The sequence below is a fragment of the Octopus bimaculoides genome, chromosome 1, assembly GCF_001194135.2.
Source record: "Octopus bimaculoides isolate UCB-OBI-ISO-001 chromosome 1, ASM119413v2, whole genome shotgun sequence".
Lineage (NCBI taxonomy): Eukaryota > Metazoa > Mollusca > Cephalopoda > Octopoda > Octopodidae > Octopus > Octopus bimaculoides.
The window spans coordinates 66,849,739-66,860,682 of record NC_068981.1 but is presented as its reverse complement, the minus strand read 5'-3'; positions in this window follow the sequence as shown (position 1 = coordinate 66,860,682).

Sequence of the window (10,944 nt, the reverse complement as noted above, 5' to 3'; positions counted from 1 at the left end):
TCATCATCAACAACAACAGCAGCAACAACACCATTATCATCATCATTATGAATAAAAAGATGATGATGATGATGATGATGATGATGATGATGATGACAATGATGATGATGACAACGACGGTGACAACGTCAAAGAAGAAGAAGAAGAAGAAGAAGAAGAAGAAGAAGAAGAAGAAGAAGAAGAAGAAGAAGAAGAAGAAGAAGAAGAAGAAGAAGAAGAAGAAGAAGAAGAAGAAGAAGATACAATACAGACCAACAAAACTAGAAAAATGAGTAAGATACGAGTGGGGATCTAAAACGAAAGGCGAAATAAGAAAAGAGATTAAGAATTATATGAGGATAATCTCACTCTTTATTAGTCCAAATTACATGGATGGGGAAAAATTGGTTAAGTTCTTGTGAGGCTTAAGGTATCGGATATGAAGTTTTCTCAGAAAGCGTGTATAACAGGATCTAGACAAATATTTAACAAAACATACCAAATTCTTCTGGTTATTAAGAAAGCCAGCCACGTGCAGAAGAATGAAAACAATAAACAAATTAGTTTGAGGCTGGTATTAATACAAAAGGAATAGAATCACGTATTACAAAGTTAACGGTGGTGGTGGTGGTGATGGTGGTGGTGGCGGCGGCTGCGGTGGTGGTTCGTCAGTTTTGACAATTCTCTCAAGCGTTCCTTTGAAAACGATCTGACTAGAAGGTACTGAACAGTTCTATTCAGAAATAACCCGTTACAGCTCACGAGTTTCGGAATCAGAGAGATGAAGCTTTACCGTTATCGTTCGAGCCAACAGTACAGTATCATCTTGTAACAGATTTCATCTGATCAGTGCATTTGGATCGAATCAACGCACGATGTATCCTAACCATTTAACAACAAACCAAACTAATAGCATTTTCCTCACAGTATTCTCATTTTCATTCCTTCTGCTTTATTTAACACAACAAAGTTGTTTTCTTTTTGCCTTTGTCAAAACCGTCGCGTAAACACAGCAGTTTTCCACTCCATCGTCTGTTCTTGACGTGCTAGAAATAGCTTTTCATTTGACTTATTCATTTGTTCTTATCAGGTATTTATTATTTTTTTCGTGGCCATATATTTTCTCTGCATGCACAATTTTATATCATGCTTGATTTTCTTTTCTTACATATTCATATTCATATGCTACTGTTAACTTTGGAACAATTTTATTCACGATGTTGTTAATCAAAATCCTTCTGTAATATTACGTTTTGGCTGCTATCGTACGTAGTAACCTTTTGAGTAGCCGCAGAGTCGCTATTCCAACCAAAATGTCACTGGACTATAAATAAAAATATTTTTTGAGATAATTATGTTAGTGGAATTAATCCGTATCATTTGCTTACTTGAAATATACAGTGCCAAGCACACTTAACACTGCTTTAAAATTTAAAAACTTAAAGTGTTGGCTGCAGCTGTATACTTCGATGAGGTGTTAAACATTTTCTTTCGTTTTGAAATCACATTCCCTTAAACTTCAAAGCTGTTTGATCTACAGAAGACATGAGAGAAGGAGAGAGAGAGAGAGAGAAGCGGGTGCAGTTGTTTTGCATGCTGCCTCTCCTAAAGTTGAGGCAGTACGGTTATGGGAATTGATTTGATTTCTTTTCCAACTTTAAATGAAATCCAGATTCTTACTTCTAGGTTTTCAATAATGATGTGTTGACAATTACTCAGAAGAATAGTTAGAACACCTGTGTCTACAATATTAACAAAGTCTAATCGACTGGCAACCTCCCCAAAAATTTCAGGCTTTGTGCCTAGAATAGAAAAGAATATTAACCAAGTCAAAGGCTGAAAATCGTCTCGCAGGAAAATATACTTGTTCACAGGTATCCACTTTCTCAAAATGACTTAGTCAAACTGAAACTGCTATTTCTTGCACTGAGGACTATCATTCGAATTACGTAGACAGATATATGGTCTAGAAAGTGTATTTTAATAAATTTTGTGGAAAGCTATGTAAGGAATCCTCTGCTGTCTGTATTTTCCAAAATATGCAAGTTTCTTGGAACGTTAACACTTTCAGATACGCTGCCGTTGCAATTTCCACTTTTCCCCCGCTTGTTCCATCTTTTATTGTCAATATATGATGTTGATTCCAGCTGCACCTTTCAAATCATGTTGGATTTTTTGGTTAAACAAAAAAGATAACTTTCATGAAATATACTGGAGAAGACTTTGTGTGGACATTTGTCCCAGCAGAACGTGAATCAGTACTTAACCACCAATAATAATGAATTGATAAGTATATTGTGTAATTCATCTCAAATCAGGTTATTGTTTGGACTAGTTTCCATAATGCATGCTAACGTGTATAACTCGGTGCAGCAATTGATTCTGCACAGAGCAGAGTGGTGTTGATTGATGAGAAAGATCCATCACAGAATAACTAAGACAAAACTTTAACTAATGTTTAAGAAGCTTTATTATTATCGTCGCATAAAATTAAGGTTAACAGAATTATTGGACAAATTAACTCAGCCTAGCATTTTTTAATTTTTTTCACTTCGTATATAGATAAGCAAACAAAAAACAAATCACCAACCTATTTCGTAGGCAAAGTTATAAAAAAACGTACTTTTTTAATATGTCGAGATGATTTTATTACCTTGTTTTAGTAATCAAACTTGAGTATAACATAATTATGAAAGAATAAAACACACCTTTGAAACCATTCAAAACATTAGTATTATTTTTTTATAATGCCTTAAATTATATTTTTTAGAAATCTACGGTGTGCCGTTTAAGAACCACCCGGTTAAACTTCCATTCCTCAAGGGCCAAGAAAAATGTGGCATCGGGCATTGATTAGGGTTGATTTAATAGACTATGCACTGCCTCCAAATCTCTATCCTTAATTGTAAGTTTAAAATTATTACCGTGTTTTCCGGCTTACAAGTTGACATAAGTATATAATTTATGCGTACGGCGTAAACATTCAGACATCGTCATTATCTTTTAATATCTTCTGGTATTTCACGTGGAATGTTTAGTTTTATAAAGTCGTCTTGGTGTATAAATCAACCTAAATTTTTATCTAGAAAATTCAACTTGCATACCAGAAAATACGGTGCTAACATTGGCTACAGAGAAATGTTTGAACAGTAGTTGTAGATCATCGGGCTTAGTTCGGTTTACCTACATTTGTTGGTATTTTGTTTTATGCTATGTTATGCTATAACTACTTTTATTCTGAATTTAGATTCTAATGTTCTCAACTTCACATTTCAACTCACTGAATTCGATACAATAAGCATCTCTAATATACTGAGTTCAGTTCGATCAGCTATGCAGTTCGTCAACAAATTTGTAGCCTGATGCCAATGTAAGAAGAAATATTATCACCAATTATACATGAATAACAACCCGGTTTAAATATATAAACGGAGATCTATCGTAAATGTTTAAATTTGTTTGCGTAAAAAAGCTATATTTTCTTCTTCTATACCTCTGACAAAGGAATAATACGGAAACTATTTGAAAAATACATTCGTTTTTAAAGGAGGAAACACCATTGCTATGCAAAAATGCTTTTGAACGTGAAACCACTAGAAAAGTGAAAACAAAACATATTGGCCTTCGGCTCAACAAAGATAGATGGTAAATTCTATGATTGAGAGATAAATTGGATAAAAAGTACATACTAATCAGAGACTGCATTAGGAAAATGTATATAAAAGAAATCTTTAAAAAAAAGGATGGGGAATAAAAGAAAGTAAAGATGCAATGAAGATAGACAGGTAGGCAAAAGATAAATTTCCTTAAAAAAAATTTCTTTAAGTCATAAGCTCACCTTTAAAACCACGCTGAGCTGAGATAAGACGTTGACATTCTCGCTGAACTACACACAAGAGATCAAACGAAAACTAAAACAAAAATAGAAGTTACAGAAGATTTGTATTACTTTTCTATATTATTATCAGCGTCGTCGTCATCATCATCATCACTATTATTCTTATTATTATTATTGGTGTTGATGTTGTTGTTATTATTATTGGCTTTCTTTAAAAAAATCTATATTTTCCCTTTCTGTCTAGATTTGGATTTGTAAAGAATTATCTTTTGATTTATTCTAAGAGTTGCTTGCCAAATGATAGCTTCAGCTGACGTGTACTGACGGTAAAACCGTAAATACCGCTTGTACTATGTTGATTTAGACATCTCTACACATGCATTTAAATACAAAACACATACATACATACATGCAGATACACGCGCACACACAAATATACGTAAAAATGCACATATGTATGTGTATATGTATATGAATGTGTGTATATATCATATATATGTGTGTGTGCGTGTATGTGTACATACACACATACTTACATACGAATGGTTGTTAAGGTGAAGCGTGGGAGCAATTTCTAGAGATTTACTTCAGTTTTGATGAACTGATATCAATATATCCTTCAAAACAAATCTGCGAACAATCTTGCCTAAACACAAAAAAAAATCGACCAAATACTTTCTTATTTTATAAATATATATTTCTTATGCAACAAATGATAGTAATGAGGATTATTGTTGTTGTTACCATCATCATCATCATCATCATCATCATCATCATCATCATCATCATCATCATCATCATCATTATTATTACTATTATTGTTGTTATTATTATTGTCATAACTGTTGTAATTGTTGTCCTTTATTAACATGTTTTACTGGAAACATTAAAATAAGAAAATACAAAGAAACGTCATTCTTTGTAAGACAAGCAAAGGAACACACACATATATATATACAAATACATACGCATAGTTATATACAAATACATACGCATATATATACATATAGGTTAGTAGAGTTAGCGGTTGGAATAACCGTCTAAGGGATAAGAATATCCGTTTTTACTACCGGTATAAATTACCTATGTTAACCCTGGGCATATATATACAAACATACTATGGTCATGGGATACAGGCAATAAAAAATAAACAAGAGTTTATCAGGAATCAAATTTAAATTAAGCAGAAAATAGAGAAAATTCTTGGTCAACAAACAAACTGACTACCATCAGTTATTATTATTATTTTTTGATACAAAGCTTAACATTTCTAACAGCTGTTTCTGCTTCCAATGTCAGTCAGTGCTGCCAAAGAAAATTCTGAGAATAATATTCGTCATATTCTATGACATATCAGATCTGGTAGATGGAGCTTCATCAGAGTGAAGAGAAATACATAAAATAAAAGAAGAGAAGAGAACAGGGTCTCGAGATGAGGAAAGATGGCTTAATATATTTGAATCATACCATTTTGCAGTGTAACCCTTGAATTCGATAAACAAATGATTAAACTAGGAAATTAATTGGTGGGTTAATCTTTCTTGAAGAGTACCAGAGTGTATAAATATTAATAGAAATATAACAAGTACTTCAGTATAACGGGATTCGCCTATAGGTCTAGAAAGAATAGTACTAATTAATATTTATCCAAATAACATGCCCATAAATTTATTACATTAATATACTTATTGATATATTTTAAAGACAAACCACCTGACCAAAGTCCAGCCATCACTATAATTGGTCAGTTAAATTTAAAAAACCAAGGATAAGCTTAGACCGTTGTAAATAAAGAAATAAAAATAAAAAGTAAACGTATGGAGAAGTAGCATATGTCATAAGTGGCCCAAGGTCGCTTATACCATTATAAACCAACCAAATATGTAAACAAGTAGCGTGCGACAGTAATTAACCACAGTAATTATCTACAGTAAAATGTGACCACCGATGCAGACTTTGTGGAGTTAACACCGAAGATATCACCCACATCATAAGCAGTTGTCCGCAAACTTTCCATAAGTTTATCATTTAAATATATATAAATATGTCCAGATATGCAACTATATGCATGAGAATATATACATAAAACAAAACATACAAATCTGCAGATATACATACATACATACATACCCTGTTGTTGATGTTGAAACTCCAATGAAGGAGTCTTGCATCTAGGTTAGAAACCGGCTCTTTCTCTATTGGCAAGAAATCTTGAAATAAAACTGAATAATGACATACATACATGCATACATACATACATACATACATGCATACATACATACTGGAACTCTAAAAATCTGTAAAATTTTCCAGATGTTTATCATTTAAGTATATATATATATATGAGCATGTGTAGACATGCATAAGAAGACATACATAAAACAAAACATACAGAATTTGTACGTATACATACATACATACATACATACATACATACATACATACATACATACATACATACATACTGGAGAATCTGGATAAACTGGGATTTTCAGAAAGAGAAATCGACCAGCTAATTCGTACATCACAAATGCAATCTGTGAGCGGAATAGTAAAAATATGCAAGACTTTTCTCACGTTCCAAATGTGAATTTGTCTGTGTTAACAACTTCCCAAAGATGAAGCCTTGTGTCTTTGTTGGAAACCGGCTCCCTCTTCTGTGGAAGATATATAATAATTAATAAATAGAAGACATACAAACATACCCTGTTGTTGATATTGAAATTCCAGTGAAGGAAATAATGATCTAGGTTAGAAACCAGCTCTTCCTCTATTGGCAAGAAATCTTGAAATAAAACTGAATAATGATATACATACATACATGCATGCATGCATGCATACATGCATACATACATACATACATACATACATACATACATACATACATCGATAAATAGGATCACAAAGAGTTGTACAAAATACTCACTCGAGTTAAGACATTTCAAAACCCGGACCATCCTCTATTCAAGAAACGGATTCTTTCTGTTTCAGCTTTCAATTTTTCAACTGACTCATTCCTGTTTCTCGTAGAATACTCTGGGCAATTAGGGCATGTGTATTCGTTCCAATCTCTCTTTTTGTTTCAAGTAATACTTGTAAAAAGGTATTGATGTTTTGTCAGAAAACAAGAACCGCTAGTCAGTTTTTATTTTTTTTAATTTTGTCCCTCATACAACGTTCTTTTACTTCGGCTTCTTCATGCTAAAAGCTGTTGGAAGAACTATATTCATAATATATTTGTTTGACAACTGGATAAATATTTCATGACATAAAGACTATTCTACATAAACCTACAGCTCATCAGTATCCTGTCACCATACTTTCTTCCAGATTACAGAAACACTCGGTTGATTACTTAAAATATATGTATTGCCCATAGCACAGAAAGATCAATGGCTGTTGAAAATTGTCTATAATCCCTATCTGAAGGCCTTTATTCAATGCTTCATTTTTGTCGATACCCACTGCATTACTCTGCCTGTTGTCGTTCATTTCGTCAACCAATAAAATACATAAAATGCAAGGACTTTCTATCAAACGAACACGTTGCTTTTGCTGTGTTTAGCCTGAGTATTGCCTCTCAGTCAAATAAGTGGACTGCTAGAATGTGTGTATGACGAAACTTATCCAAACTTGCCATTCAGTAACTGTATGTGGCCTCGTTAGAGTAACGGACAAACCAAAAACGATCCTTTTGTTAGAAGTGAAAGGTGTTCCACTGATCAATAGTTCTATGATAAGCAACTTTACTGCAACTTCGGATCAGCATCAAATGCTGTTCGATGTAGGCGTATGGCATTTGGCGCAAGTTACTAACATATTGATTTTTCCTAATTAATCACTGCTCCAATTAACATCTTAAATTCCATCGGTTAAGGAAATGTCCAACACTAATCTACCCCTGTGTTCCATACAAGTAGAATGTTTTTCATTCCCCCTACCCCATAAACATTCCTCAGTACAAAGAAATAGACATATTTGGTATTTCTTTCTATCAATTACAAGATATAACAAAACTTGCCTATTCCCAAACAGTTTCAGTGACAGACCACTCTACCGTCCAGCTGCACTCTTTCGCCTCTTCCGACGAGGGTGGCGGGAGTCCATTGAAGTGGGCTTTAAAATCAGTTTTCTTCGGTCAATATCATCCATAAAACTGTTTGGCAAAGTACCTCTCAAGATAGTTTCTTAAACTCAGAAAATATCAATCATAGAAATATAACACTTAACAGTAAGAATACAAAGAATCAACTGACAAAAGCGAAGACAATAAAAATATGAACAGCCAAAATAAAACATCGACAAGAAAAGTAAACCAAGGAAATCACGAACGGTTTCAAAATAAAATGCCATATTACCAAATCCTGAACCAGAAGTAGGCCCAAAGAAAATAGAAACGTAATTAGATATTTTTGATCATTTCAGAATATAGATTTGTGAAGCTAAAATGTTGTACATGACAATAATCTAAAGTGAACATATGTAAAATAATTTAAATCGATAGAAAATCTTAGAAAAACAAACGAAAACATTTCAAAAGACAAAACGTAACGCTGTATTTCAGCGTTACTATAACCAGAGTAAACTCAATAATCACTGCAGCTGCGTTTTAGTCGTGATGAAAAGTTAGTATTTCCTCAAAACTTCTCATATAGCAAAAATTAAGTTCAAGAACAAAACGTGAAGAACAATTGTATAGAAAAAGATAAAAAGAAAAGAATATTTTCTTTCAAGCCTTAATGAGATCGACAATTAAAAGACATAAATGAACAAAAGAGTGACAAGTACTGCAGCAATGCAAAAGAACTGCCTGGAATGAAAGAACACTTAAAACAAAACATTCTCGCTAAATCACAAAGTCTCAGTCGTTATGAAAAGTGATAATATTTCTTTGAACAAAACAAGCAACATTTCTCCAATCCAAAAAGATTTTAACAAGAAGACCGTAAAAGCAAAACAAAATCCCATGCACTTTCAGCAGCAAGTAGGCGCTTTAGTGGAAAGGGTATGAACAGTGAATTTAACGTTAATAGTGAAAACTTATAAAACCACAAGTACAAAATAATATTGCTTGAAAGCACTAAGAGCTAAAGTAGTAACCCAGATATTACACGGTAGAAACAGCTAAAAAAAATATCCTGAAATGAGAAGGTGCCACTGGCAAAATAACAGACACTAATAAAAGAAAATTTCCAAACTATATCTTCATGATTTAGCGAAAGAACTAGAAACAACGTCCGAGTGACTCACAAGAACACCAACAAATATAATACAGAGACGAGGTTAATTGTCAGGTGTAAAAAGGACAGCTCGCTAATTGCAAAGTAAATCTCATGGATGGTCTAAGGGGTGCATCTTCAGTGATGCACCTGAGGTTTAAGGAAGTTTGGGATTTTTCAATGGTAGACTGCCTCGCCCAATCGACCTAGCTGGTGTTGAACAAGTTTCAGCTTGCATTTCAGTAGAAACTGAAATGCAACGGGTCTGCCCTCTTTATCCTAGTGGACTTCTCTTCAGTTTTGGTGAAAGGATTATCTCTCTACATTTTTGATATACTAGTAACTTCAAGCCCAGTCAGAGCTTTTCAGAGTAAACACTTCGCAAATCCCAGCACCCTGCATCAATTAGCTCCCGACGTGTTCTCCAGCATTAGCTTCTATACTGCTACAACAGCTCCTGTTTTTTTTTTGGGGGGGGGGGTGTATTGTGAGCGCACACATGATTACCTGTTTGGTGCAATCTGAGTAGATAACTATCTCCGTTTGAAATTCCGTGAGTATAATAAAAACCGGACTGCAAAGGGTTAGGCTAAAACGTTTGCAGGGAAATCTTTTACCCATCAAATCTGGTCAGACTGAACGCGGCACTAGCCGGAAAATCCCAAGCTGAAAATCGTAACAAATTACTATGCGAAGATATTTTGGAGCTATAGCATACAAAACACATTAGAAACTTGATGTAATTTTCCATGACAAACACGATAAAAATGTTTTAATAATGGACACCGTAATGCCGAAGGACAACAATGTTGTACTGAAGCAAACCGAAAAGTTGAAGAATAACACCAACATAACTTGAATTAATATAATTATGACAGTTAAGAAATGTTGATACACAACTACTTCTGAAAAGACATAGACAGACTCCCTGCAAGGAAAGACATCGCATTGTTACAGGAAATAAAAATACTGTGGCGATCTGAACATGTCGTTAGGCCATTGTCGCCCAGTACTTGTTTACCTTGAATAATTTCAAAAGCATGTCTTCCTAGATATAAAGTAATTCTTTATAATGTAAGAAATTAAACTCTTGATGTATAGCTGAAACCATGAATAGACAGCTATAAGAAATATTATAATTTATGTTTGACTTGGTTGTTTCAAATAAAGCATCAAAAAAATAAATGTGAGACACTATATGTGATTTCTTTTTACTTTGATTTAAGGTTATATATGTTTATATATTTATGTGTGTGAGTATGCATGTGTGTATTTATATAAGTGTATATAAAGATGTATATGCTTATATGTGTATATATATAGATTTATATATATATATATATATATATATATATATAGAGAGAGAGAGAGAGAGAGAGAGAGAGAGATTTATATATCATATATATATATATATATATATATATATATTTACGTATATGTATGTATATACATATAAAATATATATGCATATATCATATATATACATTGCAAAAGTATGCATATAAGTATGACTCTATATGCGTGTGTGTGTGATTGTGCGTTTCTTTGTGTGTCTGCAGGTGTCATTATATGGGTGTTCGTGTTTGTATAAATACGCATTTTGCTGCAGGGGGATAAACATTATTATATGAAATATAGGTGGATAATTTGATCACAAATAGACTAGACAAACCTCCAAACTCAACAATTGAATCATTATAAAAGAAAACACTTCAGTACACTCACAATTATAAGTGTATTTATACTTTTTATAAGAACTCACACACTCACACTTGCATGGAAGAAATTACATACATATATACATATACATAAAAATATATATATGTGTGTGTGTGTGTGTGTGTGTGTGTGTGTGTGTATGTATATGTACACATATATACATATATATATACATATATATACATATAT